Source organism: Chlamydotis macqueenii, chromosome 1 (assembly GCF_036417535.1).
Source record: "Chlamydotis macqueenii isolate bChlMac1 chromosome 1, bChlMac1.mat, whole genome shotgun sequence".
In the NCBI taxonomy this organism is placed as follows: Eukaryota; Metazoa; Chordata; class Aves; order Otidiformes; family Otididae; genus Chlamydotis; species Chlamydotis macqueenii.
In genome coordinates this window covers 15,110,634-15,132,267 of record NC_141556.1, presented here as the reverse complement: position 1 = coordinate 15,132,267, position 21,634 = coordinate 15,110,634, and the positions used below count along the sequence as shown (strand labels likewise).

The window sequence follows — 21,634 nt, the reverse complement described above, 5'->3', positions numbered from 1 at the left end:
TATTTTCACTCGCGTAGGGAAATAGTCTGTTACGATCTTTGAGTTCGTTCACTTTAGCTCAAGTTGCATTTTATTTTTTCATTCTCACAGCTGAGCATGACTTACAGCCAACGGAGCGGCCAACGTCTAATATTATCTTATGTTAGGCTAAGCCATGCATACTATGCAAAACCAAATATAATAGGTCATTTGGGTCGTAAGGTTTTCTGGTACTGTAAGTATGAACAGGCAAATTCCAGGCTGGTATTTGCTAGTCTGCCATGCCTGGCGCAGTTCTGTCAGTTGCAAGAGGAGAAACTTCAATGGTGAGCATAGGCAAATCAAATTGTCACATTTTGTTTGTGACGTGTGTTGTTAACATCGTGCTGGGGTAACACCTCATGCAACTGGTGGAATGATTTGGGACCTATTTTTGTGTAGCTTTCTGTTTGTTGCTGTTCTGTTAAGAAAGCAGTATACATATACAACCTTTCTGTCATGAGAAATATTTCTTGTCAGTTCATAACAAACGATCCCATCATAGTGAAACTTTGGTGTGACTTACTGATCCTGAGAGAAATCCCGCTATTTTCTGTAATGTCATAATAGATATGCTGCGATTATGTTAAGTTTCTCATTATATTATAGTTGTCATTACACGTGACATCATTACTTGCCTGAACCTCTGTATTTTGCCAGCCCAAAAATAAGATAGAGGCAGAACTGGGATTTTCATGTAGTATATTTGTAGGTTAAAGGTTCAAGGCTCGAACAGTTTGTATGTCTATCGGTGATGTTGAGTATACATTTGTTTCAAAAGTAATTGAACAAAAATCTTGCTACTGGAGCTTGGCCTTCATGAGGAGCTTAGTTTGTTGGGATTAAACATTTTGCACCTAGAAGTCCTTGAACGCGAATTATTGTTATAAGCTTACTTGAGACATAAAGATTGAAGCGCATCCCTACTCCTTAGTCGTACCTAATATGCTTAGTCGTACCTAATATGTTTCCTAGAATGATTCAGTTTAGATTATCACCTCTAGTCTTCCATTGTTTAGTTGGGGGGTGGGGATTAGAGACTCCATCAAAGAACCTCTGTTTAAACTGACGATACAGAAAAATTATTTCCAAACAAGGCATAATGTCATTGTCTGCATTATGATAGTGACAGGTGTGAAGCACTTAATAGCTTTTACAGTACTTACACTGTAAGACAGTTTGAAAAAACAAAACTGACTGTTATATTTAGAAAATAAAAGGCTTTAGGAATTTTATTGCTTCCAAGTAGTAACTTGCTTTGGACAACTTGGAAAGAACTTTCACAAAGTTTTAATAAATTAGAATCTGTTGAAGTTTTTCTGCTGTATTCACTTAAGCAGTCTGTTAATACAGGTGTTTTCACCACGCCCACCTGATACTGGGTGTCTGAACACCCACTGTAAATCTTTCTTGAACCCCGCTCTCCGTATTGATAAGGTGGGGAAAAATTTGAAGAGCTAGATTGGTCTGCAGAAAACATTGCTAACGTACTTGTAGAAACACCGGTGTGTTTATTCTGATCTTGCACACATCTGTCATGTGACGTGTTGACTTTTTTTGTTTGCTTTGTTCATAAGCAAGGGTTGTGGTCATGGTAGGTTTTAATACCAAACCCAACTAATTTTTCTTTGCAATCTTATCTATTTGAGGAGGCCTCCATATGGCATTTGTGATGCCAGGAGATTGTAAGCGGTGTCTTAGAAAAGTTGGACTTTACGTGTATAAGATAACTGGGGGATGATGGGTGGACAGGACTTTTAGTATCAAAAATTACTGTCCTGTTCGAAAAAGACAGTGTAAAATCTGATCTCGACGCATTTACTTCTTGTAATGTTTGTCTGCATTTTGCCAACTTTAGTCGATACAACCAGATTTATGCGGCCATTCCATTATAAGCAGTTAAGCAAGGAGCCTTTTTAGACTGGTGAAACTGTGTGTGAAGAAAACGGTGGGAGGAAGGAGTGGGAAGACGGTGGCCTCTTCCAGACCACGACAAGGTGGTTCACTTTGGTTTTGTAGACAAAAATGATGCCAGATATCAAAAAGTGCTTCCAGCTAGCTTCATCCCTGCGCTGCTGCCTCCTTTCTGGTTGTGTACTACATGTGTTTAGAGTGATGAACTGCTCCTCCTCCTCCCGTTGACCCAGACTGGGACCTGGGAGGCAACATTCCCTGGTGATAGTGGGAAGAAACACTGCCAAATTTCCGCCTGCCATACTTCTTAGCACATCCCTGGACAAAGGGGTCACGGTCTGGCTGTGCTGCTCATTTCTGTAAAGTGAGAGATGCACCAAGGCCACATGCCCCGAGTGCCTCGTCTTTAGGGCAGAAGTAAAGACAGAAATATTACTCACTGCTTTCCTTTATTTTACAGTGTATATGTAGGCTGCACAGAAGGAGAGAAATTTCCTGATGTTTGTTCAGTTTTGTAGATGGAATTGCTTTTTGCATACTAATACTTAGTTTTCCTTTAGCAAATGCAATATATCTGTGGTGGACTTCTACTGGCATGTAAATCTGGGGAGTGGGGATTACGAAGTTGCAAGTGTTCACAGAAAATGAAAAATTTTGTGCATAAATGTTCATGCCAGAAAAAAAACTTATCTGCTTATCTAATCAGGAAGCAGAAACAGTATTGTGTAACTTATCTGACAAATCACTACCAACCAACCAGCTTAGCTAAACGAGAGGTTATCAGAATTGGAGCAGCATTTAGAATTTATATTGAATTTTTAGAAGTTGAATGATATATTTGTAGATAGCATAGTAAAAGGAGCCTATGTTTATTTGACAATTTGTGTCCTGTAAAAAGTCACAGTAACTATATACCCGAGATAGTTACAGTGATCTTTTATTATCAGTCATAACCTGTAACTGATTTTAGATTATTTTTGGAGGCATATGTTTTACTTTATACAACATTTAAGAAAATAGTAGAAGAATGTGAATTTTGTTGTCTTGCATACAGAACTCTTATTAATAATTGGTTTAGCAAATGTGCAACCATTAAGTGCTGAGAGTATTTCTAGGTAGGTAGAGGCTGTAAAGGAGCAAAAGATATCATGTATGTCTTCGTGAACTATGGCAGGGTTAAATATGACCTATGGGATTTAGATTTATATCTGGGTACTTGGTGTCATAGTCAACTTCAGTTTCTCAGTTCAGTGGGTTTGTATTATTGAGGTTTCAATCTGATGATGTGCGTGTTTTGTCTTAGATAATCTTTTCACTAACCATACTGACTTGTTATTGTTTAGTGTTAAGGGTGTTACATAAAAAATTCTATTCTGTTTTTCTGATCTTGCGTTAAAATGCGATGTTCTCTGTCCTTATTGTGCAGCCTGAAATTTGGCCATTTTACTTGGTGATTACACAAGCAAACTGGAGTTTTAAATCTATTGGATCATTGTTTACAATGTATTTTTCCTATTTTGACTTCCTTTATAAGTATCTGATGGAAAGCTTTCTGGTAAATCCTTTGGCAACACCAGTACAAAATTAAAGGAATACTGATTAGTTTTACTTTCAGTATTTTTTTATTCTTCAGAAAAAATATCTTGATAATGTTATCATTCTTCATGGAAAAATAAAATACTAAGGAGATTGGGAGATGGTAGGGAACACTTCTGTAGGAAACATAGCATGTAGCATACAACATTCTACTTTATGAGCAGCAAGAGGAAGAGAATTAAAATTATTTGAGACGATTGTGGAAGAAGACGACAAAACCAGCTGGTTAATATAAGCATGGGGATTGGAGCTGGGGTTTTTAAAATTTTTGTTGTTGTTGTTTACTAGTGGTTTGCCGATGGTGCTGTTTGTCTCCTTTAAAAACATATCAAACAAAAACTTCAGAACAAAACATTCTTGTTTTTCTTAGCTGTCTTCATCTTTCACCTTTTTGTGGTAGCAGGGAAAGTTGGAAAGGGCTGAGAGGGAAAGAAAATTATAACAAAGTTTTAAACACATATCCTAGAAGAAAGAGATGAGGTTGTTGAATTTGGACCACCTTAGTTGGTAATTTGCAATTGGTTTTGGTTTTGGTTTTGCAGTGGGCAAAAGAGAGGTGTGAATGTTGGATAATTTTCTTTCTCTTCTGTGTAAGCTAATAAGGTCTTCCAGAGATAGTTGTTCTTAAACAGATGAAATATTCAGGTAGAGCTTGATGAGTGAAAGAACTGAAAATTGGCAGGGTGCAAAACTGTGGCTGTTGTCAAGAGAGACTTTTTCTTACTCTTCTTATCTTTATGCTGGGAATAAGAATAGTAAGCAAAGGTCCCCATGGGGGTTTTCTTTAGGATGAGAAATTACAGTAGGATTGAATTCTGGTGTGCATTCTGGTGTTCAAATGCCTGATCAGTTTAGTATATGATATCTGACTGCATTTTTATTTATTTATTTTTTTCTCCCATGGACAGCTTCTGCAGGGGGGTGGCGTGGCTCCTGGTTGTGGCTGTCACCTCATTTAATGTGTCTCAAGGAATGATGACAGAGAAAGAATGAAACATTATGTATGATAGTGCCCAGAAATTTAGTCAGAAGTGTAGTTTATCCTCATAGTTACATAGTTATTTTCTGAAACCTGTCCTTTAGTTCATCAACCCACACATTGGATAAAAAGAGTGGAGTAATAGTGAAGCTCTCTGATCAGACATTCTATGCTTTGAATCAGGATTTTGATGTTTTTAAATATGTATGTTGTTCTGTAAATGACTTCTTTAAAAATTCTGGTTTTGTTAGGTGGCACGTACCTTGATGGAGTTCAGGTGATATTTCTCCCAGTATTTATGCAACAGTTATCCTGAAGAGATTAGATCTCCTGTAGTTTAAGGTACCTCTTTTGAACGCTGGTGGGAAAACTGTGTGTGATTTTCTGTCTACTGACAGCACTGTCGCTAAAGATCTGTCTCTGACATTCCTTCTACTTATTGTAATTTATACTGGACTTGAGAAAGGGAAATTATGTGCTTACTAGAGTGCACCCCAAGCCCTGTTGTCACCACAGAAAGTGAAATGACTTCTTGTATCTCATTTTGATTGAGATATAAAAACGTGTGTTTTCTTGATGAACTGCTTCTGTATGTGGTTAATAGTTTATAGATTAAATATAGGTTTCCACGTATTAAAAAAAACAACACTACACAGGAGTTGAATCATTTCCACTGTGAAATGGACTAATTTCTTTGAAATGGGCCTTGTGTTCCTAGTTAATTAAAAATTAGGTTCCAGTTTACCTTTGAAGCAAAAAATGTTAGCCATTTGGTTAGCTGAGGTATATAAGATGGAAGCAGTGGAAAATCCTATAGAAAACATGTTTCAAATCATATTTTGTTTAAGTTGTGGATCACAGGAGTCCTCTAGGCAGAAGGTATAAATTCCTGGTAGTCCCAGTGAAAGTTTAGATTTATAACACTGCATGCATTATTAAAGATCACCTTCAGTAAAAACATTGTATCGATGTGAGTGTTTCTTAAAGAGTTAACTCCACCATAAGGTTATAAGACTGCCATGACAACTTGTTGTTAAGCGTGATTTTGGAATAACTAGCAAGAAAGATTTTCAGTTTATATGGGCATGGATTTGATAGGTTGAACTCTGTCTTCCAAGTTCAACTTGGTGCAGTTGTTCTTCGGCTTTCCTTGAAAAATCTCGTTCAGGAGTTAATGGTGCAAGATACCAGGTGGAGCTAGTGTCTTTGTGAAATTTGTATACCAAAAAACCTGTGACAAATGCTGTCATGATGCAGTAAGGATGTTTGACAGAGGTCGCTCGGCACCCCTGTAACAAGAAGTCTTTGATAGTAGAATGATCCAGTTTTTTACTGTAGTGCTGTGCAGCTGTCTAAGCTCATACAGATTGGAGATGGAATCCAGCACAGTTGCTTAGAACTGATGTGAGGCAGAGGAAAACCATCTATTGCGTGCATCACTTCTCTCTTTTTCTTTTTTATGTCCCTTTCTATCGTTGAATGTTGATGATTTTAAGGGAGTGGTTTTGTCATAACTACTTGTATGGCTTAGTAAAAGTTATGCTTGAAAGCCACTGATGTTGCTAGAGTGGTAGACTTTCTGATTGCTCTTGGTCTTGTATTCAATAGAAATAGAAATGTCTTCCTTATTTCTGAAATATTGTGTTTATTGTTCAGCAATTTCCTTTCATAATTCACTAAGTAATATTAATAATACAGCCCTTAAGCCCAACACATCTTCCTATTTATCTATTTTCTTGACAGCAATTAGAATTGAGAATTATTTGTTCTTTCTGTTTTTTGGTTTCTGTGTGCATGTATTTATAAAAGATGTAGTGTTTGGCAAAAAAACAAGTGGAATTTTCCCAGACCAGAAAGACTAGAGTCAGAAGTAGCAAAGAACTTGAAGACAAAAGTTCTAGGTTCTGCACAAGCTCTGCTACTAATGTACGTCTAGTGCAGTTTCACTTAATCCCCAGGCCCCTCCTGAATCATCTGTAAAACGGAAGCAGTTGTATTGTGACAGAGCTGCACACAGCGGGTTTAGACTTGCTTCCCTTTCCGTTCCCTTGGAGCAGGTGTTCAGCAGAAGAGACAGAAGGGTGACTGATGAAGTAACATCAAGATGTAAGAATGACTGGCAAAGGGCAACAGTTCATGGGGTTTGATTCTTTGTGATCTTTGCTGTGCTCTTTTCTTTGTTTGTTTTGTTTTGTTTTTTTTTTCAAATATTTTGAAAAGTATTTGATGTTTTCTGTCCAGTCATTCTTTCTCTTCCTTTTCCTGCTGCAGCGGGCTAGACATAGTGGGCAGGCTGAGACTGGGAATTTGAAGTTATATTTGGATTGAACACTGCTAATGTCATATAAGGAATGGTTGTTGACAAGTTTGTTGGATAAAAAGGGCCTCCTCTACCAAGACAAACCAGGATGAACTTGACGTCTCCAGTGGCAGAATGAGGTGACTTCGGCTTGTTGTTTTTCTGAGCTGAAATGGTCAGAACGGAAGCAGAGATTTACAGAAGTGTAAATAGTCATGTGCATTCATCCTTGAATCTCTGATAGGTATTCTGTCCTGAGGTGGCCTTTGCACTGGACACTTGTGGTTGTCCAGATTAGGTAGATTATCAAGTGGTAGCATGTCCAGTTATTTTTTACACTGCCCTTAGTTGTGTTTCATTGAGACAGCATGATACTGATGATTTAAATCTGAAAAGTTTGTTGGACCCATGTCACCACAACAACCAGTGACAGAGCCAAAAACTTGTTTGTTTGGGGCTGATAATGGAGACAGTCAGAGGACAATGATCTAGATGAATATGGGTAATTCGTATGTTACTGCCATGATTAGGGAGGCACTATTATTGTTTGCATGATCCTGATGCTTAGCAGACCCATGAGAGACTAGATACTACTGTGCAGGGTACCAGTGCAGGAAGGGTGTGTGCATGCATGTGTTGTGAAATTGTTGTGCTGCAGATAGTTTTTTAATATATGACAAAGCAGGAGTTTTAATATTGACAAGCGAAAGCACTTAGTTGCTCAACATGATAGCTGGTAGACTTCAGCCTAGCCTAAAGTGGCTTTCATTAGAACTGTGGCAATGAAAGCTTTAAGGTGATGTTTGGAGGGCAGTGAAGTGGTTTTGCAAGAGCTTGGAAGCTATCCTTACTCAAATATGGAAGTTGGCCTGAGTGAAAATACAGCCTGGTTGTGAAAAGCTTAGTAAATGGACACTGACATTAAGAGCCAACTGGAAATGTGAGCAAATGGTGTGACAGCAAGTAGGATGTGGACAGTGTAGTGTAGTGGACAAAGGAGCCTGGAAAGCAAAGATGAGTCATTCCAGTGTTTAGAGTTGGCATGGAGGATTGTGCATAGAAGGATGCAGAGAGAATAATGGTAGATCAGTATGACAATATAGAAGAAATAACTTTTGGAACAAGCAGGATAATGTTTGTCAAGATGAAAAAGAAGAAAATTTTAGTAACTGATGTGAGATAAAGGCCTGGACAAACCTTTAGCTCTGAAGATGTTTAGAGAAGACTTTGTTCTAAGGATGCAAGAGAGAGGAAGAATCATTTAGATACAGATGTAGCCTGAATGAACAAATCAAGAGAGAAGGTGTTGTCGAAGATGACGTAGTATTTCATATCTGAATGATGGGCAAGGTGATAATGCTATCCACAGCAGTCAAGAAAGGAGGTGGAGAAAGAAGGTGGGAGAGGTGAGATCTAAATTCTCTTCTAGCTGTATTGAGCTGAAGCTGACAGCTATTTAGTGACAAGAGGTGTCAGAAAAATAGGCTGAGATTTTTTGTTTAGACATAAATCTACTCTACTTGAGACCTGTCTTCTTAGAAGCTGAGTTTGTGGATGAAATTCCCAGACATAAGGGAAGGGACAAAAGATATAGCTCAATGAAGATCTACTAGAAGACAAAGGAGGAATAAGGACCCTCCCAGTGACCTGTGAAGAGGTTGGTTCAGGGAGGAAGGGGAGCAGGAGAGAGTAGAGTCATGGAAGTCAGAAAAGGAGAAGAAATGCTTCAAAAGGAGAAACGCATTTAATTTTTCTGAAAAATGCACAAGGATTAGGGAGGTAGATTTAGATTAGATACTAGGAAGAAATTTTTTACACTGAAGTTTGTAGAACAGTGGAACAGGTTGCCCAGAGAGGTGGTTGGAAGCCCCATCCCTGGAAACATTCAGGGCCAGGCTGGATGAGGCTCTGAGCAACGTGACCTAGTTGAAGATGTCCCTGCTCCTTGCAGGAGGGTTGGACTAGACGACCTTTGAAGGTCCCTTCCAACCCTAACCATTCTGTGATTCTATGATTCTATGATGAAAGTGATTAACTTATTTTGACATTGCAGAAGTAAAAGATTTTTAAACATTTTAGTGAAAATAGTTTCAGTGTAGTGCAATGGACAGCTGAAGGGAGTTCAGGCTGAAGTTAAATTAAAAATGTAATTTGTTATAAAGAAGTTTGTAATGAGCTTAGACGTGAAAGAAGGATAGAAAGAGAAGTAGTGTAGTTAGAGAAGCAAGGGGTCAGAAGTGGATTTCCAAACATTGGAAAGATTGATTGGCTGTCCCACTGTTCCATCAGAGCAAGAGGAGAAAGGAGATGAGATACGGGGTGATTTGAGCGAGGCAAGCGAAGTGGTACAGATGTGTTTTGTATCTATGGTACAAGGAAGAAGGGCGCTGTGAGGAAGAGAAAGAGAGTGGGAAGAGAGAACGTGAAATGGTTATTATGTTTTCTGGCTTTGTCTTGGAATAAATATTTGCATTCTATTGTGGAGAAGGAAATGGATACAAGAGAAAAGGTTTGAGGAGTGAGTCAAAAGTAGGAGGAAAAAAGGCTGAAATTGCGGGTGTGGGTTCAGCTCAACTGGAGGAATGGCACAGCTTAGTAAGCAACAGGAGAGCGAGAGAAAATGTGCAATAACCTCATTTCCAGACTGATTTCCTTTTCCACTGCAAATTCTAGGACACACAAGAATACAATGCCTTCAGGATTGGTGGAGTTGGACCTAGTCGTGGGAAGGAGAAGCAAAAACCATCAGGATTGGAAACAAAAAGAGAAAAAAAATACTGTGTCAGTGTGAAAGAGGGTGGAGTCCTGGATATCAGAAGTAATGGAATGGGAATAATAAGAAGTGCTGAGAGAGTAAATTGATGCCATTTGGTATATGCCAGGTCAGCCTTTGGGTCAGGTTCTCAGATGAAAGATTCTTTTGGAGATGACTGGAGAGAAGACTGCTGGTGGTTTGTGGTCTCTGACAGCCCCATGCTTGAATCCATAATGCGCCTTTGAGAAAGTTTAAAGCCTTTTAAGAAGAGCAGCATTTTGGAGAAATCCAGAGAATATTGCCTTTTCATCCAGGGAGAGAGAAGAGTGTGGAGGCCGTGGCTGTGGCAGCAGAATGCTTCTATGCTTTGGTGACTGGTCATATCCATCACCTGATGGACATGAAAGTAGTTTGCTTGTTGGTTTCTAGCTCAGTAGTTCTGTTCTTTGCTGTGCATCGTAAGTAGATAATACGTCTACGTGATCTATCATGTACTGATACTGACTTGTCCTTCCTGCTTCCAGAGCCAGGATAAGGCCATAGGATTACATTATCATGGACTGGTCCCTGTCCGATGTCATACTGCACAGGGTGTATCATCAGAGCTTGGGTGCGATACTGCAGTAAACATGATTGTATGGCTTTTACTTGGCCTGCAGGGCAAAGCAAGTTTGTTGCTGTCTACATGCTACAGGCAGGCATGCTTTATGGTACAGCACTTTTTTTTTTTTTTTTTCCTGAGAAAGCAGGATTTAACTATTTTTGAGGTGTTATATGGAATGGCTGTCATTCATGATGCAGGCTTCTGTGTTTAAGAAGTTAATCTCAGGTTTTCACATCTCTTTAGTAGATCTAAACGTCTGTGTAAGGAAAGAGACAGGAAGAGGAGGATGCTGCAGGAAAGAGTTATTCACTCTCACAGAGGATTGAGCTGATCCTTTGACTTGGAAGGTTTTATCCAGTACCTTGCCTGCCTTTCCGAAGCAACTTTCTGCCTGTCCCTGTATGTTATCAATGCTCAGTCATCCCAACAGCTTATACACATTGTCTTGCAGAGTTACCAAGGAAAAAAGAAAAAAAGTAGTTAGATTTTCTCTTCAACGTCTCTCAGGATTTTTTCTGCATTATCGTAGTTTTGTAGTTCTAATCTGTGTTCATACTTCTGGTTTATTTTTGACTTTTTAGAAGACTTGGAGAACCTTGGGCAAATATACTAAGAAACTGAATGCATGGCAGTGGGAGAAAAAAATGTTTCAGCTCTTGAAATTATGGTGAGCTGTGTGTATAGCGCTTTTAATAGAGTCTTTGTACATTCTGTGCTAGGTGTAAGTTTTCTTCAGCTACTCTTGTAACTCACAACACGCTGGGTGCGAACGTTACCAAGCATTGTAGGTATTTAGATTTTGGAAGAGGTAATGCAGCTATCGATGTTTTTGGGTTTCTTGTTCATCAGAAAAAAATACTCTTGACTGCATCAATGAAGGAGGGAATGCTACAAGTTTTATTTTGCAGCAGTTATTATTGTTTCCAGCTTTTCAAGATACCTGTCACTATTCTGACTTTTCTAAGCTCTTTGGTGAATCAAAACTATTGTAAAGCTTTATCGCTTTCTTGGAAGGTAAGGGTTTATCCTGAATGTGAGTTTCTGTGATGTGGTTTGTTTGTTTTTTTTAATTCCTTGTTATTAAGTATATATTTGGAAAAGTTCTAAAGAAATGCGTAACATACGTGTTCAAATGATGTAACATGTATAAAAGTGGTAGTTTTAAAAAACAATAAGATGCACTCTATATTTCAGAGAGCTTAAAAAGCACTTCAGACAAAGACATAAGCAGTGTATGCTGCGAAGACAAAAATCAGTCTATGAATGTTGACAAATTTCATGCAGGCAGCTATTTTCAGGAGGAATTTGAAGGAGGTAGAGAATAATTAGTTGATGTGGAGGAAGGAGACGTCGAAGCTGATAGTATAGTGCACAGGAAAGTAGTGTACAGAACAGATTTCTAGTGAAAGCAGTTTATTTGTAAAAATAAACTCTCCCCGTTTTGTTAATATCGTCCTACTGTCTTGGAGCTGGGAACAAAACTAATTGTAGTTGCCAAACTGCAAAAATAACATAAATATTGATAGATAAATCTTCATCTTCCTTATCTCTGTTCCCTAAACGTGCCCTCTGTTCTCCAAATGCTTAAACATTCCCTTGTTCATTAGGCTTCAGCCTCATCTGTTCTCTTGAGTGGTGGCCTAGTTTTGATACTAGGCAAAAAGTGAAGCAAAACTAACACCTCGTGTGTGCAACAACATTTGTCGTTCTTTTATACTGCTGCTTCTTCGTCTTCCGTGTTAGTTCTTTTATGCCCATTTGTTTGTCTATCACAGGATCAGAGGGCAAATGACATGCAAAATTTTAAGCACCTTTGACTCTGATTATGGACTTTTGACCTTAGAGTGAGTCTGTTATGTACAAATTCCTCAGAAGTTTGAATTTATTGCGGGAGAACCCTTTGAATGTGAACTTTTCATAGCAAATTCCTGACGTACCATGTGCAAGCACAGAGTGCTACAAAGACAATGCAACGAACAAGTGCTTTTAAAAGCTCGTTCACCTTAATCCTATGAGGTTGTGAGATATAATTTCCCTGTGTTCAAAATCATGTATTAAAGCTGCTTTGAGTAATAATCAGGACAATGTGTATATATCCAGAGCAAGGATATGAAATGTGATTTATGCCTGTAGCCCACCTATGAGTGTGAGGAGAGGCAGAGGGAGAGTGAATAGGAAGAAATCATGAGAATAAACAAGTTGGCTACTGATAATGTTTATAGATCACCTTTAATTGGAAAAAAGCCCAAAGTGTTCTACCAACCATGTGGAGAAATTAATCCATTTGTCACTGAAAGGGGGCAGGGGCGTGTTCGAGCCCAAATACGACTGCTGCTGAAAGCCTAATCCTACCTGCACTGGAATTAAATGAAAGAACGCTGAAAGCCTACTGTGTGCTGATAGGGTGTAATCCAGTCCTCACTGAAATATTTTATTGCGTAATGATTTGGAAAGGAAACGAACAATACCTTATTTCTAAATTACAAAGACAGTACAGGTACATAGAATCTATTTATTTACATTTGAAAAAAAAAAAAGACAAAATGACCGAAGTATGTTACCTTTTCATGCGAGAGGTCATGGCAGGCTTTACTGACTGGTGTTCTATTTACTGATTTCCAAAAGATGATGCTCCCATTGACACCAAATTTTGCTCATTAAAATTAAACAGTGATCAAAGGCTGCCATCTTTTTAAATACATTGCTGGGCTTAATCTTTCTAGCAAAGAACGGTTACCCAAACCAAGGTTATGAGAATAGGTCACATTTTATTTTAGCAAAAAATCACAGTACTCCACTATGTTTTAGCAAAAGACCACAAATACTTGTATGGTGCTTTTCTTTAATTTTTAAATTGCTTAAAAGTAGAATTTGGTGTTACTGCTCTACAGGTAGATTGCTTACTCCTTTCCTGTGCAGACATCACTACCACCATCTTCTTTTCTGTACCTACTCTGCCAGTGAGGACTGTGTATACTTTACCAGATGATAGGATATGATCTTATAATCTCTGGTTTGATTTTTTTTTTCTTTGGCAGTTTGCTTTTTGTTTTGGTTTGTGGAAATGGTCATCCTACATATTTCAGTATTTTACTTGGGTTCTTTTTTCATCCAAGATAGAAAGGGAAACTGGCTGGTGATACAGTAATAATTGAAGATTATAACTGGCAATTAATTTTCACTACATGAGTAGATTTATAACATTAGCAAATCCTCCATGACTAGCCTGCAGCTCTGCCTTTTGTCTGGTAGAACACTGCATCTAGCCTGAAGCGATCTTTCGTTGTGCCCACTGGATTTTGCTGAAAATAAAATCTTCTGTGGCCACCCAGCACCTCAAGAGGTGAGTGTACAAGTGAGCATCAGAACGCCATAGTGCAAAATAGGCTGGGAGTGGTGAGCTTATTGAATGAAATAGTAATTTAAAGAGGTGGCTTTAAATAGGGTAACTATTACATGGTTGCAACGTAATCTTTTTCTCTGCAGTTTTTCTCTTGTAGAATACAGGCACTGGATTCGTACCTTCCATCATACATAGAGCTTATTCAATTGAGGTTAAAAAATACACGTATTTTCAGTTGTAACAAACTGAAGTAAATTTGGTCATGATCCATTCTGAATTTGTTGTGTTAGGAAGAACTATCTAGAATATAAGTAGAGATGGAAGAATTACCTGAGAGAGTTGATGAATTTGAGTATTACTCCCTGTGCAAAGCAGTCTTGAAGAAGGCTGAAAGTGCGTGACTGACAGAGGAGGAGGGAGCGAATACTATTACTTTTTATACAGCTTTGCTGAATTGTTGTATCCCAATCCTAATGTGCACATCAGGTGTTGAAAAAAGTGGAAGGAGTTTAGAAAAATCTACATTAATTTGAGGTCTGGGTAATCAGCTTTAGAATGGAAGATTTAAGAAGCTCAATCTATTTAGTTTATCAACAGACGGTAGAGGCTACCTGGTAAGTCTATAAGTACTTAGCCAGGGCAAAGGTATCTGACAGTTAGATGGTTCTTTGTCAGCTAGATTAAGGGGATTCTCGTGGCTGAAAGCTGGAGCTAGATCAGTTCAGACTAGAAATAAGGTGCAGTTTCCTAATGATACAATTAAATAGGAACAGCTTATCAAGGGATGTAGTAGACTCTCTGTTGCACAAAATCCTCGCGTAAGGCTCTAGTGCTTTCCCAGGAAGGATCCTTTAGCCCACAAGAAAGCTTGGGTTTGAAGCTAGAATAATGCAATGAAATTCTAAGATAGAAATTCTGTATAAATCATAAGGAAGATTTTTGTTCTTAATTCCTCTCTTCCCTAAAATTTCAGACATTTTAAATGCTTCTTTTGTTCAAGTTCATGTGAAAGATGAGGTGATCAAAGCAAAAAGGCAGCTTTCTAGCAGGGTAAGTGAGAAGGGACCATCCTTTAACAGCATGTAAAAAAGAAAGTAACACTTTCCCTTCTCCCTTTGTATTTTCATGGTAATCAAAAACACTGCTATCTCTCCAGTCATTAATTCTAAGCATAACTTAATGATTTAAGAGCATAAATGTTAGCCTTCTCAGAAGCACTGCAGATAGTTTATGCCTTCTCGCTGTAAGTTCGTGGTAACTGACGGCTGGGCCCAAACGCATTCTTCAGCTTTACTTTGTTTGCAAAGCAAAGCAGCCTTTGTTAACATGTTTATCCTGATGCTGCCTTCTTGTCCATGGATTTATGAGGACATAGCAGGTCAACCTTTGTAGTAAGGTAAGAGGCTCTGTAATTAATAATGAATTGTGTGAGAACTCCTTTTGTCCAGGTTTTGCGACAGAAATAGTAGGAATCTTTTGAAGCATGTTAGCTCTTGCATAATTTTGTTTGCCTCTGTTGTAAAATTATCACCAGTAAGACTGGAAGTGTCACCTTTTCTACTGGTTATGCCCACAGCAAAGCCAATCAATGCTGATTTAAGGTACCATTCAGCTTAGATGAGAGATGTTGTGTATATGGGGTTAAAGGAAGCACCTAACCTACCTTCAGTGAAGACATACTTTCAGAAGTTTCCCGAGTGCCAATATTCCTGTAACTCTTGTAAGCACTGTATACAAAGTAAGTGGAAAGCAAATGTGCTGCAGCTCAACTTTATACATTCTCCTCCCTCATCCCCTTACCAGTATTACTGCTTCCAAAAACTTGTAAAAGAAGGTAGTATAAATTGAGGTTCTAAAATGCAATATTAGTTTTCTTTTTATGAAATTTTAGAGTTTTGGGCCTGTACACCCAACAAAAACTAGAGAATTTCAGGATTGCAGAATAGATGGTTTTAGAGATTTTGGTGGTTTTTGGTTGTGTTTTTTTTTTGTTTGTTTTTTTTTTTTTCTTTTCCTCTGCAGTTGGAAAGGCTAAAATAAACTGAACTTGAAGACAATCGCTCCAAACGTGTGTCAGTGTGTGTTCTGTCCTAGAGCCATGTGAATTCTCTGTGCATGAGCTCAGGCTGTTTCTGATCAGGAATGTACCGGGTCACACGTGTCCTTTGCTACCTTGTAGTAGTACAATGAGGGGATTCTAAAGGTCAAGGGAATCTGAATCTTCCACAGTTCCTCTAACAAGGTGGTACAGCTTGATAGGTGTCTGATCCATCAGTTCTTAGCTGAGTAGTTGCAAAATATTTAGAAGTTTACACTCAGAGTCACATTTAGTGTGTTACCTGTGTAGTGAGCTGGACTGAATGGTTGGACTGAGTGTCCCTGTCATGTCCCATGTCCCTCACTGTGTAGATCCCTCTATCCACATTTGCCTTCTACAGGAACAAGTTACGTGTTAAAAAGTAATAATGCTCTAGATTGTCATGCCACAGTCTCAAAGTCTAAAGGGATCAGGACTGTCATCTTCCAAAAGTTATGTTTGCTTCAGGAGAAACGAGCTGCAGAGCTTCAGAGCCTCATATAGCAAGCACATGATGGCACCAAACTGTCCTGGATATTTCCTTGGCTTTTTCTGTCAGTGTCCTGCCTATCAAAAGGCAGGGCATCTTGAACCATATGTTTCCTTCTGATGTCTATTGATTATGAAGAAGCCATTATTCTCTTCCCCATTCCTCTTACCAAAATGTCAAGGTGTGCTTCTGCAGGAGACAGATGACAGCAGTCGCTCGCACCAGAAGAGATCCTGTCCTGAATGGCAGCAATGTGAAGAAGCCCATTAGCTCTTGCTAAACAGTTTGCACTTGATACTGCCCATAGGTCAGATGCCAGCTCCAGGAGAGGAGTAGTTCCCTTTCATCTCTGTACATCTGATTGAACTGAAACTCTGCTTTCTTACTGCCAGTCACCTGCTGAGAGAGAGCCACACTGACCTGTCCAGAGGGAAAAATATTACTATAGTGACTCTTCAGGATGCTGTAGGCAGGGTAGGTTCTGCAGTGTGGACTTGGAAGTGTGGGACTGAAATACTTTGTGCTGATGTGGGAGCTTAAGGATGCAGAGGGGCTAGTGCACAATCCTGACAGTGGCATCAGGCCATTTTTTGAATTGTGTGCTGGATAAACTAGCAAAAGTGTAGTACAAATAAACATTTGCAGTCTGAAAAAGACCTAAAGCACACAAAAAGGTTAGCAGGAACAAGATGAAGGATGGCACTGCAGTGTTGCCATGTTTATAGGCTGAAAATCTACAGGTGGATTACAGCAGATATTCTAAAAATATATGTATATGTGTATACATATATATTTAGAAAATTCTCTGTAATCATGTTTGCTTTTCAGTTTTGAGATTTTTCTTAAGTATCTGGTGATTCAAAATGACTCTTTTTTAAGGCACTGGTTATATTCCCTCATCTGATGTTGCAATTTTCATACAGTGTACTGAGGGTCTTCTGCCTAAATGAAAACTGGTTTTGATTTGTGATATGCTGGAGAATATTTGTCTTATTTGGCTATTCGTGTTTTAATAATTTGAAAAATTACAAGAAATCAGCATACTGTTATTTATCAGTCTCTCTTTTGGATTTCTTGATTTGTTTCTGCTGTCTCTTTTATAGCAACTGGTTTTAGCTATAAAAAGTATCTGTTAAATACTCTTAAGGGGAATTAGTGCTTGGGAATTGGTCAACATATGTATCTGTGTTATATCGCCAGTATTTTTACATTATTCTTTGCCATTGTCAGTATTTTAGGTGGACTGTTTCTCTTGCCAGTAATGGCTTTGTGAGCATTCTCTCAGTGATATGACTGCAAAAGCAACATTTATGAAAGAGTGAAACCCTGAACCTCGATTTTGTATAGATACAAAACTTCCATGGGGATACTGCTTTGAAAGAAGTCTAGTGCTTAAATAGCAATCGCTGCCAGTATCTAATATATTGTCTTTTGCTGATGTTGGGAACAGTTTGCCCTTGTCTGTATGAGCATCCGGACTGTTTTCTGCCCTGATCAGGCAACCTGTAGTTGACATCTGCTGTCAAAGATTGCTGATGGGCTTTGGTGTGTATAGTTCTTCCCCTGTGGCCTGGGGAGAGTGCGTCTGGCTGGGCGTATGTCACTTTCATTTGGCCTTACTGTTTTCTCTCTGCTTATCACCTCCTTCAGGAGTGTAACAGCAAATGGAGGGAAAGTTCAGAAGAAAGTCAGATTTTTGGTGTCCTACTGTAATAAAATACCTAAAGTCTGGAGATTTTTTTTCTGTAAAGGCAAATAAGGTGAAGTGATACTTCTGCATTTAAGAAGTGTAGCCTTCTTTTAAGGATATTGTTGGTTTTGTTTTGGTTTGACTAACAGTTTACCCTTTCAGAACCAATGAACACAGTTTTAATGCTTTAGTAACATGCTTGTATAAAGCACTTGGCAGGCTGCTAACAAATTAAGCCTCTCAGGCTTTCTGTGAAGTGTCACAGATAGAGAAACAGAAACATGGAGAGGCCAAGTAACTTGCTCCAAACATATAAGATAAATCTGCAGTTGTGTTACTGTGGTGTTTTCGTTAGATATGCCTTCATTTAGAAATTGTATGAGGCTGAGGTAAGTAAAAAAAAAATAAATAAAATTGTGGCAAGTAATTGCAGCACATGGCATGTTTTCAACAACATTCCCCAAAGTCCTGTGTCTTGTTATTTACACAATGCAGCTAGTTGCATTTGTATAGGGTCTGCATCCCCCTTTGCCTCACTTTGAGTAACTATTGATATTTTTGTGAAGGGCAGGGTAGTGGAGGACCAGCTACGTATATGGGAACTTGAAGACTGAGACCAGCCACAGCTTTACACTGCTGCTGGCAAGTTAAGTTTTAATTCTTCCTTTATTTAAGGAGAGTGTGCCAGTCTTATTGGGCTGTCTTATGGAAGAGATTTTGTCATCAGAATAGTTGTACTTTTAGTACAATAGTTTGTACTTTTGTTGTTGTTGGTTTTTTTTGTTGTGTTTAAAATTTTGCTGTACTTGCAGTCAAACAAAGTTAAGTACTTCGCAAAATCCAGATCTCTGACCAGGCAGCACTGACAACCTTGCCTTGGAGTCTGTGGTTGGTACAGGAGTATCTGTGGGCTGCACTCTACTAACCTGTGTATTGAAGTCTCAGATAGCTTTGAATTGTGGGTTTGTTTGGTGTTTTTTCTTAGAATTTTCTTATAGATCCAAGCAACAGGCAGAATAGCAATTTGATGCTACTGTACATGTTCCATAGCTTGAAGGAGGCTTTACTTTCACTTCAGCATGTATCAGTTCATTATTTTCCTTTTATGAGAGCAAACTGACTCCGAGTGCTCCTATGGAGTTGGTTCATTCAGAGAGACATTTTGCAGCAAGGAACTTGCTGTTGTATATGATATCTTCTGTTACTTGGTTTTGAGTTGCTCCTGTTATTTTCTGCCATAGGTTTCTTATTAATTAGAAAGGTTTGGGCAGGTGGAAGGGCACAGAGGGCTAGAGGTGAGGGGAAATTACCCTGGAGAAGGAGGATAGGGAAGAGGAGCAGGGGAGGATTTCGCACTGTGGTGGAGTTCTGGGAGTGTATCTTCTGAAGTTTTAGGGGATGTGTCCTGGCTAGTAGCGTGCCCTCTTGCCTAATTTGCTTTATGTGTGAGTGCTTTAGATATGCCTAGTAGGAATACTATGGGAGCTTGCAAATTGCCAGAATCAGTTTGAAGGAATCACGAAGCGTGGTAAATGATTAAGTTTTTGTTTGCTTAGAGTGTCCCGAGTTTTGATGGTGTCTGGGCCACTGATGGCTTACATTTCCTTTGGAATGTGTGTTCACCGCTCTCCATGGCAAAAGAGAGGGCAAAGTTTTCATTAAGAGTGGGGTAGCTCCCATTAAGAATGATCTTGCTCACCTTACATGTCCAAAAACCTTTCTTAAAAGTTCAGAATATTGACTGTTTTGAAAGTGAGAACGTTTCTTTTTCATTTATGTTTGGAGGCTCTAAAATCTAGATGTCTTCTGAATGTAATTGAAAGCCACATAGCCAAATCAGTGCATGTCACTTAAGGAGATCGTTATATCCTTGTATGCAGATGTTATTATGATAATATAGTAATCCAGTCATTAAAATGTAAGTTTAGGCCTTGGTACATTTGTTCTATAACTTTAATAAAGTGAAATATGATTCCAGTGTGTGAAATAACAATTGACTATAGAACTGGAAAAAATAGTCCTGTATTTTTTTGCAAAGAAGACATATTTACGTGGAAGGAATGCTTTAGTTCTTTTTTGTATAGTGTATCTTTTTGATGGAATTTTAGCAGAGATTATTTTATTAGCAATTTCATCAGTGGTTTTGCAACAAGTTTGACATTTTGTAATGCTCTGTTTCCACAGACGAATAAAAGTCCTTGTAAGGTTATTGAAACATGCAGTTGTAAAGCACTTGTAAATTATCTTGGAATGTAAACAGTGCTATGAGTATGTTATTTTAGTAAGAATTGGGGCATTTGATAATTAACTGGGCATGAATGATTACTGGTGATTTTTATTGTATTACAAATTCTTTTTCATGATTGCTCACTTTTTTTTTCTTTTTCTTTTTTTTTTTTTTTTTTTTTTTCCCCCTCACTTTCTTTGGCCAGAGGAGTTGTCATCTACTAACTTCTGGTATCTACCCTTTGATACTGAACCAAAATAAATTAATTGCGAGTGACCAAATGACCAGCTTCTGGATTCTATGTGGTAGATAGTCGCAACATTCTCATTGCTGTGAAATATAACTCTTAGATGAAACTAGATGTTCCCACTTCATGTATGTGTAGTTATAGACTAAGGTTTTGAATCCAAGGTTGGATCTTATTTATGCCCATATTTTCCACTGAAATGGTTAGTGTATTGTAGTTTAATTTAATAGCTGACTACTTTGATAGTGTAAACTGTAAAATTCAACTGGTGCATGAAATGGAAACTGCTTTCACTTAAGTGATAAAGAAACAGAATTGTAATTAGCAAGTTCTGATTTATGTTTATGAAGAGTTTAGGATGATACAGTCAGGAAGAAAAAAAATCTCTTTTGTTATTCACTAACATAAAACTATGTTGAGGAAATGTGGTAATATTACAAGATTTTTAATAGTTGAAGAAATGTTGCGGGTGTCCTTCATATATTGCAAACATAGGTAATGAGTGATAAAGCTACAAAGTAATATTTCAGACATGAAAGAAACTCAGTAAATCGGGAGATAAATTTATAGGTAAGGTATCCGGACTGCCTTAGCTCTGTTGTATAGTCATGCAGTAATTATGCATCCTGGTAACTTACTCAGAGTATGTGCTTCTCCATAGTTAGTGATTTTCTTTTTTTAATTCTTGATATTTTTTTAGAGCTCTTGGAGCCTTTTACATTGCAGAAACATGTTCTAATCAAAATTAAAAGAGTTTATAAAACTAAACTGCAAAGATTCTTGACTCTTTCACAACTGAGAAACAAGTTTTAAAGTGTGGCCATTTGACTCTGTTTAGATATCAAATTATGTACTGCACTTGAACTTGGAAACTTAAAAGATCAAATGCAGGGATCCTCAGGCTATGACAGAAGCTTTGAAGATGCTTTATATTTTAACGCTGTGGAAGAAAATGCATTTTGAATTTAAGAGTTTTCCGTAGACAGGCATTCTATTGAGTGCTTGAAAAAAAATAAGTGAACCTTTCTGCTCTGATAACTACAGAATATCCTATCCTTTCTGTTGGAAAGTTGTTGGAAAAACTGTTTGTGATAATCTCAGAAACAGGACAGTATTTAATTGCAGAGTAGTTGTATAGATCATTTACAGAAGCTTCGTTAACAGACAGTTTACGTTAGCAAGTGGTGTCTCATGCCATTCAGATATACAGAGTTCAAAAAAGCTCACATGTCTGTCAAACAGGAGATTCAGGAGGAAGGTGCACATCACTAACTTGGAGGTTTTGTGAGCAATACTCCAAAGACACACTTCACAGATGCGTATGGTCATTCCTTGTACTGTGCTGACTGGGGTGTTAGTGCATACCGTGTTTTTTCTATACTCAGATATTTAGCC

General features: G+C 38.2%; 1 protein-coding gene across 2 annotated transcripts in view; it reads left to right on the top strand.

The window, feature by feature from the left end:
• Positions 1-21,634, top strand: part of ATXN7L1 (ataxin 7 like 1) — a 120,617-nt gene that overhangs the window by 1,199 nt on the left and 97,784 nt on the right. The window lies entirely within an intron of this gene.